This window comes from Cetorhinus maximus, chromosome 16 (genome assembly GCF_964194155.1).
Source record: "Cetorhinus maximus chromosome 16, sCetMax3.hap1.1, whole genome shotgun sequence".
Classification (NCBI taxonomy): Eukaryota; Metazoa; Chordata; class Chondrichthyes; order Lamniformes; family Cetorhinidae; genus Cetorhinus; species Cetorhinus maximus.
In genome coordinates, this window is record NC_135894.1 from 38,772,726 (window position 1) to 38,794,675 (window position 21,950).

The window sequence follows — 21,950 nt, forward strand, 5'->3', positions numbered from 1 at the left end:
TATCTCCTAGGTCCTTTTTGCACCTGTAACATCTGTTTCAGCAAACCTTGCGCTTTCTCTTCCTTTTGTATAGCTTTTCCTTTATTAAACTTGCCATACTTATCCATCTTCACAATTACTTGTTTACATTTCTATTTTTATCTAGTATTGCTATTTTAAAGGATTCCTCATAGCAATTTACCTCACATTCCTTTTGGAAAATAATTCATTTTTGTGGCCTGTTTATTATATAATAAAGAAATTCTCACTTGTCCCCAAAAGCTACTTCTATAATATAGATGTTTCCCAGCTACCCATAAAACTCATCACCTGACTCCCCAAAGCTTGTTCACATCTACAAGGCACAAGTCAGGACTGTGATGGAATACTCCCCACTTGCCTGGATGAGTACAGCTCCAACAACACTCAAGAAGCTTGATACCATTCAGGACAAAGCAGCCTGCTTGAATGGCACCCCTTCCACATTCATTCCTTCCACCATCAAACAGTGGTAGCAGCGTGTACCATTTACAAAATGCACTGCCGAAACTCACCAAGGCTCCTTGGGCAGCACCTTCCAAAACCCATGACCGCTACCATCTAGAAGGACAAAGGCAGCTGATACATGGGAACATCACCACCTGGAAGTTCCCCTCCAAGCCAACTTGGAAATATATCACTGTTCCTTCACTGTCGCTGGGTCAGAATCCTCAAACTCGCTCCCTAACAGCATTCTGGGTGTACCTACATCATGCGAACTGCAGCGGTTCAAGAAGGCAGTTCACCACCACCTTCTCAAGGGCAGTTAAAGATTTGCAATAAATGCTGGCCTAGCCATCAATATTCACATCTGTAAATGAATTTTTTAAATTGCAAATGATCCCTTGTGAGGTCCACCTTGTACCTCGTTCTAACGATCACTCCACTTCCATTGAAGTTGCTGGTTATAGAGGCATTGTAAGTTAAACATCCATCTTATCTTATTCACAATTGTATTACTGCAGAATATCTTTGAAAGTCTGGTGTCAGACTATAGTTTACTTTGCAGCAGTGCTATGGACTGGCTTTCAGAGTTATCATTGAATTTGGGGTAATCAATTGGTGTTACCTCTTTAAGAACCAAAACCCAGAGACTGTAGTATCAAGAGCGTTTGATGTATTTAGTGCTGGCTGACATTCTTCTCTTAGATGGGCGGCTGGATACTTAACCTGTCTCTGTAAACAAGTAATTCAGTGTTATACCTGCTGTCTTGTACTACAGTAGCAACCTACACCACCAGTGGTGGTGGGGTAATGGGGAGAGAGATGCATTGAAATCCAGAATTCAAAGAACCGAGCACTAATGACTGGAAGAAATTAATAGATATCATTGGAGCAAAGCCATGGCTAGATAGACCAGGACCAAAGAAATTTAATGTGATACATTGGGGACCCGAGCTTGTCTTGGACAAGTAGGACTTTGGAGACTTGCAAAATATGTACAATTGAGTTTTGAACAAGTTTGAGTTATGAAAGGTGTAGGATCAGTAAAAAGCTAGTTTGAGTAATTGAATCTGGAGGTGACAACATTAGCTGGTTCAAGTCTACAGCCTATGGCTCTTCACAATTTGTTTACTTAACCTGCACTAAAGCACTCTACTATTTAGATGATCTCCTGCTTCAAATATCTAAAACCTAGACATTGGGTTATTGAAAATTCAAAAGGCAGGAAATACAAGCAAAACAGTTATTTAAAAAAATTATTATCCCTATTCACTGCATGTGAAAATAGGAATCCCAAGTTTTCACAGACTTGTGTATTTTTCTGCACTGCCTTATTTCCATAAATGCAACTGAACTAATGTCAGCAGCTAATTTGACAGAACTGACCTATCTATGACAGATTATGGATAAATCACAGGCTAACAGTTGTTGCAGTGAATGAATCTGAATGGTTTGTAAGGGTTTGGATGTATCTTGACTGCACTTTGCTGTTGTGTTCAAACCTTATGATTTTATATTGGTTTTGTTTCCTGTTATAGATACAACAACAGAAACTAACTTCAGGCCGCTAGCTGAGCAATACCCGCAATCGCGCCACAGTTCTTGGCCTTCCAAGTAAGTGCTGTCATTTATTACCTATTTGATTCCCACAGCCCCCAGCTGCCATGCATGTGAACACAGAAGACTTTTCCCTTGCCAATCCAAATAGCTATGCTATAAGCAACACTGGAACTCTCTGATCTACCACAAGCTCTTATAGAACACCTAAATAAGTTGCCTGCTCTGAAACATAATTGCCAATGGAAATTTCATGGGGAGGATTTACTGTGGTCATCTGAACTTGTAAAAGGTGAAAATCAGCTTTCAAGAATATCTTTTTTTAAACTTTATTTAAATTGCTTTATTTAATCAGAGTTGCTTTTCTTTCCAACTTACCCTTTCACTTTGCTCAATCAAGAGGGCAGGCTACCCATCAAGTACATTGAACATCCCAGATGTGACTCACCTCTGATTCTCCCAGAAGATGTTGTCACTTCTGATTGAGAAGCGAAAGATTTTTTGTTCTGCCTTTTTCAACAAATACAAATCATTGCTCCTAAATGGACTGCAGCAATTCAAGAGGCCAGCTTAGCACCAGCTTTTCAAAGGTGTTGGTCTAGCCAGTGGCGCCCACACCCCATGAACAAATGATTTTTTTTTTAATGTTTCCCCTCTCAAATTTTGTGGAGATCATGGGTGCCTGAGACTTCAATTTCTGAAAAACTGGATTGGAAGCCTTGTATGTATCTGTGTTCAAAGATTTCAGTTACTTTCCAAACCACAAGGGGAACTATCTCATTAGGAGAAGTAACAATCTTTTTTTTCTCTCTCCCTTCCTTTTCTCTCAAAGATCTTGGTTTCCTGCTGAAGTGTTAGATACTGAGATGTGTTTCGGTAAGTGGTTGGCTTCCATGCCCAAGCTTTAATCTCCATGGTGTGTCAGCTGACTTGTCAAAGTTCCACCCCTGTGCTCACCCAATGCACACTCGTATTTCCAGCATGGCACTTGCTGAATTGCAATCAGAATTTGCCTTCAGTGTTTTTTTTTTCCCCCCATTCTCTCCCCTGACAGCCCTCCAAAACCCCTACTTGCAATCATTCAGCCAAAACTCCAATTAGCTCAGCAGAGACCAAGGCTAAATCTTAAACCTTTGTTTGACTGTGGCTCAGCTATTCATTAGATAACTTTGAAAGGTTTTTTCATTCATTTTTATGGGATGTGGGTATCACTGGCCAGGCCAGCATTTATTATCCATCCCCAATTGCCCTTGAGAAGGTGGTGGTGAGCTGCTGCCTTGAACTGCTGCAGTCCATGTGGTGTAGGTACACCCACAGTGCTGTTAGGAAGGGAGTTCCAGGATTTTGACCCAGTGACCGTGAAGGAATGGTGACATATTTCCAAGTCAGGATGGTGACTGGCTTGGAAGGGAGCTTCCAGGTGGTGGTGGTGTTCCCATGTGTCTGCTGCCCTTGTCCTTCTATATGGTAGCGGTTGTGGGTTTGGAAGTTGCTGCCTAAGGAGCTTTGGTGAGTTTCTGCAGTGCATCTTGTAGATGGTACACACTGCTGCTACTGTGCATTGGTGGTGGAGGGAGTGAATGACACCTTCCACAAACAATCAAGCAGGCTGCTTTATCATGGATGGTATTGAGCTTCTTGTGGTGTTGGAGCTGCACTCATCCATGCAAGTGGGGTGTATTCCATCACACTCCTGACTTCTACCTTGTAGATGATTGACAGGTTTTGGGGAGTCAGGAGGTGAGTTACTTGCCGCACAATTCCTAGCTTCTGACCTGCTGTTGTAGCCACAGTTTATTTGGCTAGTCCAGTTCAGTTTCTGGTCAATGGTAAACCCAAGGATGTTGATAATGGGCGATTCAATGATGGTAATGCCATTGAATGTCCAGGCATGATGGTTAGATTCTCTCTTGTTGGAGATGGTCATTGCCTGGCACGTGTGTGGCACGAATGTTACTTGCCACTTGTCAGCCCCAGCCTGGATATTGTCCAGGTCTTGCTACATATAGGCATGGACAGCTTCAGTATCTGTGGTGGTGCGAATGATGTTGAACATCTCCACGTCTGACCTTGTGTTGGAAGGAAGGTCATTGATGAAGCAGCTGAAGATGGTTGGGCTGAGGACACTACCCTGAGGAACTCCTGCAATGCTATCCTGGAACTGAAATGATTGACCTCCAACCACCACAGCCATCTTCTTTTATGCCAGGTATGACTTCAACCAGTGGAGAGTTTTCCCTCTGTTCCCATTGACTCCAGTTTTGCTAGGGCTCCTTGATACCACACTGACAAATGCTGCCTTGATGTCAAGAGCAGTCACTCTCACCTCACCCCTGGCGTTCAGCTCTTTCCTCCATGTTTGGACCAAGGCTGTAAAGAGGTCAGGAGCTGAATGATCCTAGCGGAACTCAAACTGAGCATCAGTCAGCAGGCTATTGCTAAGCAAGTGCTGCTTGATAGCACTGTTGGTGACCCCTTCCATCACTTTTACTGATGATCAAGAGTAGACTGATGGGGCGGTAATTGGCTGTTAGATTTGTCCTGCTTTTTGTGGACAGGACCTGGGCAATTTTCCACATTGTCAGTTATATGCCAGTGTTGTAGCTGTAGTGGAGCAGCTAGGGGTGCTGCAAGTTCTGGAGCACAAGTCTTCAGTACAATTGCCAGGGCCCATAGCCTTTTGCAGTATCTAGTGCCTTCAGCCATTTCTTGATATCACATGGAGCAAATTGAATTGACTGAAGACTGGCATCTATGAGATCATTTTCTTTTTTAAAAAAAAAGCAGTTAGCCTTCATAGTGCAGTTGCTAATCTAACTTTACCATCAACTATTGACTAAACACATGAAAAATATTAAATGAATTGTGATGACATGCCTAGGCTGATCATTTGGGCTGTTGGTTGAACAGCCAACCTGATTCCATTTCCCAGGTGAGGACTTTTATTTATTCATGGGATCTGGGCATTGTTGCCAAAGCCAGCATTTATTGGTCATCCCTATTTGCCGCTGAGAAGGGGTGATGGTGAGTGAAATAAAACTGGTTGGTTTGCTAGACCATTGCTGAAGACAGTTAAGAGTCAGCCACACCTTCTGTGGGTCTGGAGTCAGGTATAGGCCAGACCAAGTAAGGATGGCAGATTTCATGTCCTAACGTTGGTGAACCGGAAGTTTTTACAACAATCCTATGGTCATCATTACTGGTACAATCTTGGTTTTATATATTCCAGATTTATTTAGCTGACTGAATTTAAATTCCCCAACTGCCATGGTGGGATTTGAACTTTTCTCCAGGTCTTTACTTTGGTGGGTCTCTGGATTACTAGTCCAGTAACATAATCACCTATGCTACCATATCCCTTACACACTTGACTTTCTATTTTCTCCTCTCTGAACCAGAATATAGGTAGGGAGAGAGAGAGATTCATGATATGACTCAAATATACAATTTAGTCAAATAATTCTTAGTTGAACTTATTTAGCTGAGTGACTGCAAATGGGGGTTATGAGAGCTGTGGGAGCTCTCTTAAGGGAGAGGAAGAAGAAAAAACACAGGTGACCTCTCTTGATTGCAATAAAGCAAGTGCCATGCTGGAAATGGGTCGGGGAATTGGATGAAGACAGGAATGGAGCTTTGTGTCTTCTGAGAGATGAAAGTATGTTATATGCTAATGAGTGGTGGGGGAGTCCTATAGTGATCGGGGAGGAGTGTAAATCACCACACCCACACCCCCCATATGTAAATTATTCTTGGAAGTGTTGCACCCTTGAGGTGATTCACTATGATGTCTATTTAAACTCCAGTTAAGCACCACTCCAAACCACCTCATGTCAGTGTACTGCAGCAATCTACTTGAAACATTCTTGGCAAGGTTTATTCTACTACCTTGCTTACACTGGAGGTTTATAGGTTCACAAAGTGGCATCCAAGTGACCATTGGCTACTGATTTATATGTTGATCAGTAGCCAATTGCAAGGTCTCGGTCAAATGGGACTTAATTAAATACCAGTTTCCAGACCATAAATACATTCTATGCATGTCCTGGATGAACTGCAATTGACCATATGCTAGTAGTAGCTGCCTTGAGTAGATTCTATAAAATTACCCTAAGTAACAATTATTTACATGGATTGGAGGGTGTATTATGTATAGCACGCAAGTGGGCTCTTCGGCCCGGCAGGTCCATGCTAGTGTTATGCTCCACCTGAGCCATCTCCTACCTTCCCTCCATCTATCCCCATAAAATATCCATCCATTTCATGCTCCCTCTTTAAATGGATCCATGTTAGTGGCCTCGGCTACTCCCTGCTGTAGGAAGTTCCACTTTTTAAGGACTCTGCTTTCAATCACATAGTGACGCTATGAAGGTCTCCCTGACTTTCTCAGAAGCTGCGTTGTATGGCCTGTGGTATTCTCAGGGTTTGGGCGGACCCAGCTGTATCTTTTGTCCAAATCCAGTTGAATTGGTGAAATCCTGATAATTCTCAGCCCAGTTGGCTGGTGTCATGTTGGGATTCCAAATTTAGACAATGCAGGTCCGGGCAATGCCTGTGTTATCCACTCTCAAAAATAAAAAATCAGCAAAATAGGCCCTGCAGTGGTGGTGTTTAAAGGGCCATGTGCCCTGAGTGCAGGTAAGTTTAAACATTTGGACCTTTTTCTATTGGAAAGTGAAAGTGCTCAAGTGTTTTTGGAGATGGTTTGGGGAGCTCTTGCTAGAGCATTGCTGCATTCTCTCGGGTTGACAGGAGTCAGTGAGCTGTATACTAAGGCTGCAACGGGTATGGGGGAAGCTGTGGCAGGGTCTCTAGGTGTGTAGCATGACAGAAATGGAACAGAGGCTGCAAAGGACCAGCTCATTGACATAATAGGAGGCTGTGTGGCAGACCAACCAATGGACCCAGAATCTCTGCATACCCATTCCTCCTCAGGAAGGGGCTGACATGGATCACCTGCTCGGCACTTCTGGCTGAAGATGGTTTCAAATGCTTCAGCTTTGTCTTGTGCACTGATGAGCTGGGCTCCTCCGTCATTGAGGATGAGGATATTTGTGTTAGTTGTATAATTGTCCACCACCAGGACAGCAGAGCTTTGATCAGATCCGTTGGTTGAGAGATTGCTTAGCTCTGTCTATTGCATGCTACTTCTGCTATTTGGCATGCAGGTAGGCCTGTGTTGTAGCCTCACCAGGTTGGCAACTCCTTTTTAGGTATGCCTGGTGCTGCTCCTGGCACATCCTTGATGCCATCCCATCAAAGCCCTCGGCAGTGTCATCTGCAGGAGTCCATGTCTGTCACTTTGTCCTTGTTGAGCTGGAAAACTATCCCTTCACCCTGACTTGCAGACCACTTGTGCCCTGTGACTTGCAAATGCTAATCCCAACCTTATACCAGCTTGCACGATAAGAGCAGTGCCACCATCTGAACTAGTGTGTGAGTGTCAGACCAAGTGACCTTCCTCTTTAGTGCTGTGCTGTTTTGTCCTCTCTCCTCTTCCTGGGGTTGCTGTGGTTGGACAGGCAGCAGGAACTTGGGAGGTGCTTGGGAGTGGGGGAGGAGTGGGAAGCATGCGATTACACCATCAGCAGCTTGCTTATCATGGGCATGATTTTAAGAGGCATAAGGCAGGAAGATGCCACCATCCTCTCCTATAGTCCGTGACATTGAATGCTGCAGGCCATGTTGGAGATGGCTTCATGATGCTGAGAGCCAACTCCTCCATAGGGTTCAGGAGACACCGGCATCATTGTCTCCCACCGGCTTAGCTTGCCTCTGCTCCCTTCTGTTGTATGTCACCTCAGTCCTCAGAGAGGACTGACTACCAGAGGTTGCGTAGCACTGTTTGGGTTATGAGTTTGTTATTGCTGAATATCAGAGTAATGCGATAGCAATGAGAGGTGGATGTGAGATTGGCACTGGCAACAGCCCTGCTGGGACCCCTGCTGTGTATAGCTAGCAACATTGAGAAGGAGAAGCTGGGGAGACTGACGTAGTGGTAGCGTCACTGGACTAGTGATCCAGAGAACCAGGCTAATGCTCTGGGGACATGGGTTCAACTCATAATTAATCTGGAATTGAAAACTAGTCTCATTAATGATCATCATGAAACTAATATCGATTGTTGTAAAAACCCATCTGGTTCAGTGACGTCCTTTAGGGGAGGAAATCTGCCATCCTTCCTGATCTGGCCTACATGTGACTCCAGATTGAATTGCCCTACGAAGCGGTGTGTCAAGCAGGGATATTAGGGGTGGGCAACTAATACTGGCCTAGTCAGTGATGCTCAGATCCCAAGAAAGAACAAAGAAGAAAAAGCCCCACCAACTGGTACCAAAGTCATTCTGGTGAGGCGGGTAGACAAATTGTTTTGCCCACATTGATTCGAACAGGTGAGAGTAGGTCATGAATCACAGCTCCCACGCCCAAAAATTGGGGCAGACTAATTTCTAACCATGCATGTTGCTCCTGAGTTCTCTATTAGATTTATTATTCCATATTTAAAGCCCTTTAATTCTAGACTGAGCCACAAGTGGAAATATCTTCTCTGTCTACCCCATCAAACTCTTTCATAATTTTTAAAGGCTGCAATCGGCTCACTCCTCTTCTAGGGAAAAGAGGCCCTACCTATTCAATCTTTCCTAACCTCTCAGGACTATTATCATTCTGGTAAATGTTTTTTTGTAATCTTCCTCAGTGCCTCTAATATCCTCTTTTATAATATGAAGATCAAAACTAGTCTAACTAAGGTTCTATACAAGTTTTTATCCTATTTCTCCACAAATAAACCATAGTACTTAGTTTGATTTTTTTTAAACTGCCTTATGTATATCTGTAATCTCATCCCTCTGCTTGTCTATCGCATTTTAGACACATTCCAAGGAGTGTGTGGACTCCTAATTCTTCCTGTCAAAATGCACCACCTCATTTATCTTTGTTGAAGATTGTCAATTAAACACCCATTGTGTTTGTTAATGTCTTCCTATATTTTGTTGCAGATCTCCTCTGTAGTAACTACAACCCCCAATGTGATGTCTTCTCCAAATTTTGAAATTGTACTTTTTGTACTTTTATTAAAGTTTTTTTAAATTTGAAAGTTACTCATTTCACCAACTAATTATTTCCTAATAAATTGACTGCTTTGTTCCAATTATCAATTGCTTTCATTCAGAGCTGCAGATAACTTGTATTGCTGAAGCAAAGTTTGTACTAAGGTTTCAAAGTTGTCAGTTAAATGATTCAAATCCAGAAGAATGCTACATCTCTCATTTGTCATGTAAATGTTACTACTTGCTCTATTACTGGCTTGTCTGAGTACAAGCAGGCTTGTTTTTATTAAAAGGGTTAAACTGTGCTGTAAACACAAATAATCAACTATTAATTTTATTAGCCTTTGAAGATTTAGGAATGTTGGGTTGGCTTTTACATTTAGCACACAACTTTACAGTTACACCTGATAGAATAACAAGCTGACAGGCAGTCCATAGTGAAGCATTGTTGATTTTTTTTAACCTGCACAAGTTAGTTGGATATGTAGAATGAATGGAATGTATTTATCTCTACTTATCACTGCTCATCTACCTATTTTCTAATACATGACACACCTTGCTTTTAATGCAGAGTTGTTTTATCCATCCAAACTAAGTGTTAAGAAAAGTCATCCAAAGAAATAGTCCTTACTTTTGAAATGGAAGTCACTGCACGATTCTGGGAGATGAGACTGGTTTGGCTTCTTCCTAAGCATTGTGAGCCCAACAAAGGCATTCTTGACCTCCTGGAGACACTGAAGTTACAATCAGATACAATGTGAATGTTGAAATAGGGTTAGTCCATAGTTTACAATCAAAGGAGCATTTATAGTGTTATCACAGGTTATAATCAAAATTTGAATTGGTCAACTCAATGATCTGATTGTCTTGGTATCAATGTCACTCTCCATTCCATTTGCTTCCATGATGCATTCTATCCAGCAAGACATGAAAAATAGCCATAATCCACCTGACTGGTTCATGTGCTAAAGTTAAAATTTTGAACTTGCAGCCCTGTAAGGGATTGAGGACAAGGCAAATCTTTGCCATTTTCATTCTACTGAGGGAGTGAGCAATTGACCTGTTCCCAAACCTCTGCTTAAATAACCCATCCCCAAGATGTATTAGTGATTTGGCCTGTCACTCTTCTGAATTTTCTTCTTCCCAATGGCAAAGTATCTAGTTCGAGTTTATTGGCTGAGTTCTGATCCTCAATGCATAACATATTGCATGCATGAATCAATCACATTGGTGCTTTAGTAAACTGCTTCACCATGTCATCACAGCATTGGGCATCTCCCTCCCAGAGTTTTCTCTTAATGATCAGATCAAGAGTAGGAAGCATTGTGGTCTCTGTGCTCGTCTCCAGCCTAAAACTAAAATAGTACACTCCTGGTCAAGATCATCTTAACTGCACAAGGCAAACACCAAATCTAACCTCTTCTTGAGCTACATGAATCATTCCCCTCTGAGTCATTTAAGGAAGTTGCATATCAATTGTGTGATTGGTCTTTCAACCATTTTTTCTAAAGCTGCATAAATAAAAGATGAAATAATTCTATGAATTTGCCTTTTAAGCAACTTGTAAAAACATTGTCTTGTTTTGATTAAAATAAATGTGTTCTGCCCCTGATTTTTCACTCTAGTGACTGTGACATTTCCTTTTTTGACAGGGTTGATGTCCTGGCAGAATGACAGATGGCTACATGACCAATCGCACTCCATATTTCAGTGCCCATCACTTGCTCAGTAGTCAGTGTAGATTCTGTCCCCATCCAGCAGCTACATCTGGCTACTGGGTCTCTGATGGTATCGCAGTCCTCTTCTGGCTCATTTGCTTTATAATTTGAGGCTTCCTATCCAAGGTGGATCAACCAGAAGGTCCAGTGTTCAGGATGATTCTGCAGTTACTGAATTGGAGCCTGGGTGATTACTCTGCTCTTGTTCTTATTAATGGAGACTTCTAGCTGCAACTCTAACCATTGATCCTCAATTACATGTTATCTGCAACTTATAAAGTGGTGGTTTGGTAATATCTCTGGTTTGGATGGAACAGGCAATAACTAATCAACATACAATTCTATCTTGGGCTTTTGCTTTCCGATTGCATGGTTACAAATTCCCTTTAGCTGCAACAAAAACATTATTTTGTTGTGTTTCCCTTGGTCAATCTCTAACCCTCTTCCTTCTGCTGTCCATTTTTGCTTCGAGATCCTTGCATCAGCCATTCTCTGAATGTGATCAATGTAAGTTCATCTCTTCTGCATTGTTAGTTATGTGCTGTCTGACATACACTTTCATTTGTCTCTTTGTGAACCACCTATGATATGAGAGTCATTACAGGCACCGGCACTGGAAGCTGTAGAGCTTTATTTAGATGGCACTGAGACTGCCATGTTTCTGAACCATTATAGAAGCCCAATCAGCACATTTTGTTTAAATCCCAATTTGTTTTTCTCTCAAATCACATTCGATTTCCAAATTAACAGTTTCAAATGCAGCACTAACTTTATCTGATATGGGCTTTGACATCTGCCCTGGAGAACCTAAATAGGTAAAAGAATATCCAGTTTTGCAGGTGTATTCCTTTTGCGTACCACTTACTTTCAAGGCCTAGAATTTTACACAATTGATCTATAGCCTTAACTATATGGTTCTGGTTATAAAATTGATTTTATTATAGTTTTTTTTTGTAGTAAGCAGGGTTCTACTTGCCTAGCCTGTGCACAACCTTCCTTTTTACCTACCTGGATTGTAAGTAGTGTCATAGAGCTTTTCAGCAATATTCTCTTTTCAGCAATATTCAAGTTCTGCACTACCAAGTGAGTGTATGTGAACAGAGTTCCTCACTCTTATTTGCACTATTACTATTGAATATGGTTATTTGCCATTTAGTAATTATATTGCAAGACAATTCCACAACTAACCAGCAACTATGTTACAAAGGTTGCTAATTGTCATGTGCAAAGTTTCCTACAATTGAAAATTAAAGGGACTGATGACCAGTATGTCCAGCGCTGTGGTAGTTTGTCATGCAGACCACCAAAACACTAACAAAGATCACTACCAGCCCCTAGTGGCAAAGATCAAGTCCTGCATCATTCATTTATCTGTCTGCACTTCACTATTTAATACATGAATTTCTCAGTTTGTCCACACACTGCTCAACTTTCTTTCTCTATTAACTTGCAGCTTTTTTTTCCTGATTAAAAATAATTAGGCCACAAGATATAGGTTCAAGTTTAACACTGACATCAGGAAAACCAGCCATACTTGGACTAGACTTCAAGGGAGAGTAGTGGGAGACAAAAGCCTGAGTCATTCCAAAGCCTGTGTGGGGAACACAGTTTCTCTTTTTGGATGGATAATCTCCCTCATCTGTGTATTCATCATTTGACTGTCTGATGAGCTCTTCTCACTACCCACTAACTTTCTTTCAAACCTGTTTCAAAAGTTTAATTTGCATGTTCGTAATGAACCTTCCACACTGAATTCAGTCTGCAAATGCTCAGCATTCCCTATAGACAGATGCATAAAGACTTGAAAGGGAAAAACAACATCTACAGGCACAGTTACTCATGAGTTCAGCAATTGAATGTATTTTGGTCCAATTTTTAAGCAAGGATACTTTGATGGAATAAAGTGATATAATACAATCTGTGTAGCAGTGACACTGGTTACAATTAGAGAGGCAAACTAAAGCATTAAAATCCCAGGACATTTTTTTGAAATTGCAACAAGGGTGCATCCAGAAATTTTAATTAGATGTTTGTCTGTAACATCCAACGTGGAATAATTCCAGATTTGGTGAGAAATGATGCTACTTGGAGCAGGCTGAAGACAATCCAAGATGATTACACTTATATATTTTTCAGGTTTGGGCCTGAACCTGGCATACAATGTAGAATTCTGTGTTTGTATACCAACAGCTACATTGTCTGCTGGGTTTCAGGCTACCTGGAACAATAGAAAAATCGCTTGAACATTGCAGCATAGCTAACTGGAATAAAACGTAAGTACACAAGATTTTTTAAGGAACAAAAATCTGTCACCATATTTGGACAGCCTAGTCATTCACTTCCAACTAGGAGTCAGTTCCAAAGCTGCCTATCACTGCAATCTGCCAAATCTATATTGAATCAGTTTTCTTTGTTATGTGGAATTAGCTAAAGTGAAATATTCCTCCCACAGCTATCTTGGAAACTGAGGTGCTTTGCTTATCCTGCCTCGGAAGCAACTCCTGAGACACTTTGGGGAATTATATTGATCAATTATGTAACAGTTCATCAATAGGACTGACTGTCTTCCTTGCACATCTTTCGGTCAACAGGAGAAAAATAGTATCTGTGTTGGGTGAGGAAGTTCTAAACCTTTTAAAAACTGCTCATATAATCATACATTACAGGCAATGGCCATTCAACCCATTGTCCCTGTGCAACCTCTTTGAAAGAGCTATCCAATTAGTCCCACTCCCTGCTCTTTCTCCATAGCCCTGCATTTTTCCCCCTTCAAGTATTTGTCTAGTCTCTTATGAAAGTTATTGAATCTGCTTCCATCAGCCTTTTCAGGCAGTGTGTTCCAGATCATAACTTAACTTTTGTTTTTACACAGCAGCTCATCTCCCCTCTGGCTCTTGTTGTTTACCTAAAATATTTCAGTAGAAATGTAGCACTAAAGGCAGTAGAGTGTAGAAATTTCTAGTAGTTTCTGACTTGAGATCACAGGCTATTTTCAACTTCTCAACATTAAGTTCATAAGCAGTGTATATGAATTTGTTTGATGTGCACCAAATGTTATTGTAGAGATTGGATGGAACAAAAAGCTCAGCACCAGAATATTTGTCACTGAATTTAAATGTGTTTGTGTTGGAGCAGCAAAACTTTTTATTTTCTGATACCTGTCTTAAACTGATAAGTCATTGCTAGTGTACAGTTTGGGGATGTGAGAATAACCTGTAACCTGTTGGTCTAAAGTACCACACGGATTGTCTGTATGAACGAATTGAATAATAAATGGAAGTTAAATGCTTCAGTTATTCTTTTATGTTGTGTGATGGTATACCTCTCAGCAATAAGATGAACTTTAAAAGTGTGATTGCTACAGGAGTCCCTCAGGGCAGTGTCCTAGGCACAACCTTCTTCACCTGCTTCAGTGAACTTCCCTCCATTCATAAGGTTAGAAGTGGGGGTGTTTGCTGATAATTGCAGTGTTGAGTTCTATTTGTTACTCAGATAATGAAGCAGCCTGTGCCTGGATGCAGCAAAACATGAACAGCATTCAGGAGAATGTTGCTTGCCACATAAGTGCCAGGCAATGACCATCTGCAACAAGAGTGTTCAAGTACCTTCCCTTGACAATCAAAAGCATTACCATCACTGAATCATCCACCAACAGCATCCTGGATCACCATTGACCAGGCACTTGACTAGAGCAGCCATATAAATACCTTGCCTAAAAAAGTAGGTGAGAGGTTGGATATTCTGCGGCAAGTGATTCCCACATGCCTGCATGAGTGCAGCTCCAACAACACTTGAGAAACTCAACACAATCCAGGAGAAAGCAGCCTGCTTGATTTGCATCCCCTCCACCACCTTAAACATTCACTCCCTTCACCACTGGCACACTGAGCACACAATCTATAAGATGACCTATAGTAGCTCGCTAAGGCTTCTTCAATAGCATAACCTAGAATGACAAAGGCATAGCGCATGGGAACACCACAGCCTCCAAGTTTCTCACAACCCTGACTTGGAAATATGCAATTTTTTGACTGTTGTTGGATTAAAATCCTAGAACTCCCTCTCTAACAGCACTGTGGGTGTACCTACACCACATGGACTGCAGTGGTTTTAGAATGTGGCTCATCTCTGCCATCTCAAGGGCAATTAGCAATGGACAATAGATAATGGCTTTGCCAGCAAAACCCATATCCTGTGAATGAATTAAAAAGGTGTCTGCTGAATTCCTGGCTAATTGCTCATTTCAATGCTAAGAGATGTCACTGATCCGGCTACTGTTTAATCCTAATCTCAACATATAAACTGCAACTGCTAAGCAGGGATCTTATTGCGTTACACAGATTGTAGCTCTTGATCAGAAGGGAATTGAGAAATGTACTGTTTACTCCGGCTGGGATACAGGAGAGTTCAGACTGACAATGTAAATGTCACTCGTTCAAAGGTTGAAAGGATTACTTAATTCATAAAAATTAGTAAGTGAACTATTTTCTTGTACTATTACTCCAAAGAAGGTAATTTTATCTATCTTGCTTCACCTAGCACAGTGTTCAAATACGGCATGTTCTTCCCTTTAAAAATGGATGCTAATTACAACCCCATGAAACACTTGTCCATGTCCTCATAAGCGTTACTTCTTGCATTTAAAAGAAACTGCATACATTTACTGTAGCAAATATAGCTGTTACTGAAACATGGCTTAAAGAAGGATAGGAGTGGCAGCTCAACATTCCTGGTTACAGGGTTTACAGATGATATAGAAAGGAGGATAGAAGAATTGTGATATTGATGAAAGAAACAATTACGGCTGTGAGAATGCAAGCTATGCTAAAAGGATCATCAAATGAGGACACGTGGATTGAATAGCAAAACTAAAAAGAGACGATCACTCGGCAAAGATAAAGGCAAAATACTGCGGATGCTGGAAACCAGAAACAAAAACAAAAATAGCTGGAAAAACTCAGCAGGTCTGACAGCATCTGCGGAGAGGAAGACAGTTAACATTTCAAATCTGTATGGCTCTTGATCAGAACTAAGAAATAGAAATGAGGCGAAATATAAGCTGTTTAAGGTGGAGCTGGATAGAGAGCCAGTGATAGGTGGAGGCAAAGGAGGAATCGCCAAAGATGTCATAGACAAAAGGATAAAGGGGTGTTGACGGTGGTGATATTAGCTAAAGGATGTGCTAGTGGTGACATTAAGGGTAGAAAGCAGGATGAGCAAGTGACAGGTGGCCCTAGTGCGGGTGGGGTGGGCAGACTGGGATATGCTATAGACCCCAAAAAGAGCAAATATGTAAACACGATTCTAAGAAGTTCAAAAACAATAGGGCAATAATAAAAGGATTTTAATTACACTAATACTGGGATAGAAACAGTATAAAATTATATACAGAGGACAGAGAATTCTTAAAATGCATTCAGGAGAACTTTTTAAGCCACAATGTAGCATGCTCAACAAGAGAGGGGACAGTTCTGATCGTTGTAGGGAAAGAAGCTGAGCAAGTGAAAGGGATAGCAATGGGAGAGAATTTTGGTAGCAATTCATAGTGATCATAATTCATTTAGATTTGGTGTAATTATGGAAAAGGACAAAGCCCAGGTGTAAAAGTTCTCAATGGGGGGAAAGGTCAATTTTGCTGAGTTGAGATTAAATTTGGCACAAGTATACCAGAAACTGCTACTTGAAGGTAAAGCAGTATCAGAGCAGTAGGAGGCATTCAGGGAGGAGATGGTGATCACTCTGAGCAAATATGTTCCCACAAAATAAAACAGGGTCGTGGGTGGGGGGGAGAGAAAGTCCCAAATCTAGAGCCCCTGGATGTCAAGGAGGATACAGGGTGGGTTAGAAAAGTAAAAATGAGGAAAACCCAAAGCTATTTTCTAAATACATAAAGAGCAAGAAGATAACTAAGGAAAATTGTGGGCTTATTAGACACCAAAAATGTAACGTGTGTGAAAACGCAAACACGATCCTTAATGAATACTTTGGGGCTGTCTTCACAAAAGAAGGGGATAATGCAGTTAAGGAAGAGGAATGTGAACTATTGGATGGGGTAAACATAGTGAGAGAGGAAATAGAAAGGGATTTAACATCTTTGAAAGTCGATAAATCTCCAGGCTTGCACAAAATGTTTCCCAGTAGCAGTTAAGAGAAGAAAGGGAGGGAATAACAGAGGCTCCAATCCACTCTGGCTAAAGGCATGGTGTTGGAGGACTGCTAACATTGTACCTTTGTTTAAGAAGGGAGAAAGGGATAGACTGAGTCACGCCAGCTAACCTAACCTTGGTGGTGTTCAAATTGTTGAAAAAAATTCTGGGGAACAGTATTAATCTTTATCTGGAAAGGTATGGATTAATCAAGGATAGTTAACATGGATTTGTTAAGGGAACATAGTATCTGACTAACTTGATTGAATTTTTTGAGAAAGTAACAGGGACAATCAATGGAGGTAGTGTGTTTGATGTGGCCTACATGGCAGACTGGTCAGAAAAGTAAAGGCCAGGGGATCCAAGGGAAAGTGGCAAGTTTGATTCAAAATTGGCTCAGTGACAGGAAGCAAATGGTAATGGCCGATGGATGCTTTTGTGACAGGAATGCCATTTCCAGTGGGGCTCTGGAAGGATCAGTACTCGACCCCTTGCTTTCTTGGTGTATATCAATGACTTATCCTTAAATGTAGGCGGAATGATTAAAAAGTTGGCAGATGATATAAAAATTGGCTGTCTGGTTGATGGTGAGGAAAAAAGCTGTAGACTGCAGGAAGATATCAATGGATTGGCAAGTTGGGCAGGAAGATGACAAATAGGATTCAGTGAACTCAGTCCAGAGAATTGAGATAATACATTTGGGGAGAGCAAACAAGGTAAGGAAATAAAAAAAATAAATGGTAAGATACTGAGAAATGCAGACAGGCCTTAAAGAGCATGTCCACAGATCCCTGAAGGTAGAAGGACAGATATACAAGGTTGTTAGGGAGGTATATGGGGTACTTTCCTTTATCAGCCAAGACATAATATACGAGCAGGGAAGTTATGCTTGAACTGCAAAAAACAATTGTCAGGCCACAGCAAGAGTACTGCATAAAAGTTCTGGTCACCACATTACAGGAAGGATACAATTGCACTAGAGAGGTTACGGAGGAGATTTACGGGGATGTTTCCAGGACTGGAGAATTTTAACTATGAGGAAATATTTGATAGGCTGTGTTATTTTCTTTGGAACAGAGGAGGCTGAGAGTAGATTTGATTGATGTGTATCAAATTATGAGGAGTCTAGATAGAGTAGATAGGAAGTACCTGTTTCCCTTAACAAAGAGGTCAATCCCCAGGGGGCACAGATTTAAAATAACTGGTGGATGGAGTAAAGGGGAATTGAGGTGGAAAATTTTCACCCAGAGGGTGTTAGGGGTCCAGAACTCACTGGCTGAAAGGGTGGTGGAGGCAAAAATCTCCAAACCTTTAAGAAGTACTCAGATATGCACCTGAAGTGCTGTAACTTACACAGCTATGGACCAGTAACTGGAAAGTGGGATTAGGCTGGTTAATTCTTCGACTGACACAAACACGATGGGCTGAATGGCCTCCTTGTATTCTGTAAATTTCTATGATTGTGTGTTTTAAGGAGGATTCTGATAACTGGATGTCCAGCTATTATTTATTCAGCAGCAGCTTCCTCCCAGGAGTAAACTGCTGTGAGTGGAGAGCCACCCAAATCCCATGAGCCTTTTTTTTAAGCACACGGGCAGTTAAACATCTCTTTCAATACTGATTATCAGGTTGCACCTGGGCGAAGCTCTAGAACAAGAGAAAGAAAGACGCACTTAACCAACTAGGGAAAGTGCAATGTTAGGAAAGAGTGGGTTGGCTTTTTTCAGTTGGAAGTTTATGCCAAAATGACAGTGGCTGTAATCAGGAGAACAACAACAAGTATCTACAGTTCCTAGGGAGGTCCTAGAAGGCTTATTGTCGTTTCCATTGCAGATATTCATGATCAACTCCACACTCTCCAAATGCAAGAATTTTTAATTTTATTCTAAAGTATTGGGTAACTACAGCTCAAAAACAAAACATCTTTTCATTTTTAATAGACATGTAGCTTAGCCAAGTTACAACTATTAACCAGTATGCAGCAGGCAACCTTAAATTTGATCCATCATCAAATCTAAACTCGGAGAAACACAGTAATCTCCCCTACTTATAGCAATGGAACAGTTTAATTATGCCTCTGTGCACATAACATTGAAATAAGCCAATAGGGGGTGCATTTTTAAACACAATGATGTGATTCCAATGTATCTTTGTGCCTTTTGGCATGTAATACAAACACTATCATGACTGCACTTTTATTTCCACAAAATTGATCATTTCACACTTATGTTTCTAGGAATGGAATATTTGTGTCCAGTGACACTGGCTTGCCATACTTGCTCAAGTTTGTCAAGTTTTTTATTGCAATCTTAATAACACATTATTTTCACATTTCCACTTATTATGCTATCCAATACGAGCTGAGAAAAAATATGGAGAGATTTACTAAGTTTTGGGTTTAAACTGGATTAACAAATTTTGCCTAAACATCGTAATAAGAAAGATTAGTTTAGCATTTATCCAATTTCAATTTCAGTCCAAGTCACCAACGTTGTCAGACATTCAAACCCTGCTTGCCCTTGGAAATGCCCTCAGTCATTCTTCTCCATGGCAGGTTCACTTTGGTGAGTAATGAAATTAATTGAAGTTTGAAGCAGCTGGGAAGAAGAGAAGAGAATAAGGACGAGCAGCAGGAAGAGGGAACAATGAGCCAGCCAGTCCTAAGCAGCATGGTCAATGCAAACAATGATTTTCTTATGTGAGACTAAGCACAAAATTTAACATGATTTTATTTTTCTAAATTTTCTACATAATGACTTTTCCCACATATCTTCTTCAATATACAGTTCTCCACAGAGTTCCAGTGATAGAACAAAAACTTTTGGGAATTAAATATTCCCAGTATATGGGCTGGGTTGCATTAGCTATATGCCTAGTAAAGCTTTTCCTTTCATTTTATGTTTAAGTGCATTCCATAGCACACCCACTGTCTCTAATTTTTTTATTGAACCCTTGATAGGATACTGTTCTGTTTTCTATTCCCACTTAACAGGTCACTTTGCAACCTCATGCTGTCAGTGAGCAAGGCTCCCCCTAGCATTACACTTTGTGAATTTAGTCTTGTGTGGTTCAAAAGAAAGATTGCAAAGTTAAGCTTTATAACAAATTTCCAATATGTGTGATGGCTGAAGCTACCTCAAAAAAACATTAAGTCAGAATATTAACCTTTTGGTTTCTTCTGCCAACACCATTTAGCAAAAACCTTTAAAATCATTCTGGATTATCATTATCTAGATTATTAAAATATCCTGCAGTTTTTAAATTTGGAATCTCAATTTTCTTGTTGAGAATTGACGCTGCTTTTTTTGCCATCCAGGTTGTACATACCTCTCATTTCCCCCAAATAGTAATGATCAGATGCTGTTGGTTAGCTAACAGGAAGCAGAGATTCGGGATAAATGGGTCATTTTCGGGTCGGCAAGCTGTTACTAGTGGAATGCCACAAGAATCAGTGTTGGGGCCTCAACTATTTACATTCTATATCAATGACTTGGATGAAGGGGCTGAAGTATGGTAGCTAAATTTGCTGATGACACAAAGATAGATAGGATAGTAAGTTGTCAAGAAGACATAAAGAGTCTACAGAGGAATTTAGATAGGTTAAGTGAGTGGGCAAAAATTTGGCCTATATAGTATAATGTGGGAAAATGTGAACTTGTCCACTTTGGCAGGAAGAATAGAAAAGCAGCATAGTATTTAATAGCAGAGAGTCTGGTGGTATAGAGGGATCTGGATGTCCTAGTACATGAATCTCACAATGTTAATTTGCATGTACAGCAAGTAATTAGGAAGGCAAATTGAATGTTGCTGTTCATTGCAAGAGGAATCGAGTATAAAAGTTTCTTCAATTGGAGAGGCTACATCTGGAGTACAGTGTACAGTTTTGGTCTCTACTTAAGAAAGGATATAATTGCATTAGAAGCAGTTCAAAGAAGTTTCACTCAACTGATTCCTGAGATGAAAGGGTTACCTTATGAGGAAAGGGTGAGAAGGTTGGGCCTATACTCATTGCAGTTTAGAAGAATGAGGGGTGAATGTATTGCAACCTATAAGATCCTGAGGGGACTTGACAGGGTGAATGCTGAGTGGATGTTTCCCCTTGTGGGGAAGTCTAGAACCAGGGAGTCTAGGACTGGTTTAAAAATTAGGGGTCTCCTATTTAAGACTGAGTTAAGGAGAAATTGTTTCTCTGAGGGCCATTAGTCTATGGAATTGTCTCCCCAGAGAGCAGTAGAGGCTGGGTCATACAATATGTTCAAGGGTGAGTTAGATAGATTGTTGACCAGCAAGGGAGTCGAGGGAGAGGATGTTGGGAGCCAAGGGGAAAGTGGAGTTGAGACCACAATCAGATCAGCTATGATATTATCGAATGGTGGAGCAGGCTCAGGAGGTCAAATGGCCTAATCCTGCTCCTAATTCTTCTGCCTTTGTGTTGTGTTCTCATGTCAACTTTAACACCACAGCAAAGATGCTGATATATATTGAGTGCCTTGTTTAGCTTGCCGCACTTTGCAAGCCAGTGCATTATGGGATTGAGAATTCATGTTGTTTTGTTTGTTCTGTTACTGCAGTAGAATAAACGAGAGCTGCAATGTTCAATCGCTTCCACACCTCCAGAAATATTGGTTAGTCTTTAAAAAGTTATCGGCTGTACCAATATTTAAACATAACAAATTGGCGAGGAGGATGACAGACCTTTGCGGTCAGGCCACTCGAAAAGTGAAACGGCTAGTAAAAGGAAATTACTAGTAAAGAAAAAGCACTCCTACTCTCCTGGATGCTCCCGAAGTTCAGACAAAGGGGATCTACAAGGCAAAGATAAAAAGACAAAAAGGGAAGAAATCGCTGCTGTGCTTTTCTGAACAGGAAAGAAGGTTAGAAAAAAAAGTTTACAGAAAAAAGCGACGCAGCCACGTTTGCAGAAAGAAAAGAGACTCATGACTGCGGGGATCCCAAGAAAACGCGAGAAAAATACAGCGATAGGGCCGCCAGCTGCAGACAGCCTCCCAAGTTCCAAATAT

General features: G+C 41.0%; 1 long non-coding RNA gene across 14 annotated transcripts in view; it reads left to right on the forward strand.

Annotated features, from left to right (window-relative positions):
• LOC144691537 (uncharacterized) overlaps positions 1-11,355 on the forward strand; it is a 69,347-nt gene extending 57,992 nt beyond the window's left edge. For 7 of the 14 annotated variants that reach the window (XR_013579152.1, XR_013579154.1, XR_013579155.1 and 4 more), the window contains 3 exons: positions 2,001-2,076; positions 2,852-2,895; positions 9,015-9,077. This is a non-coding gene — a long non-coding RNA (uncharacterized LOC144691537). Of the gene's footprint in view, positions 1-2,000; positions 2,312-2,851; positions 2,896-9,014; positions 9,078-10,717 lie in introns of those variants that run through there. The other 7 variants (XR_013579160.1, XR_013579163.1, XR_013579166.1 and 4 more) reach the window with 3 other exon arrangements.
• Positions 11,356-21,950: the final 10,595 nt, after the last annotated feature.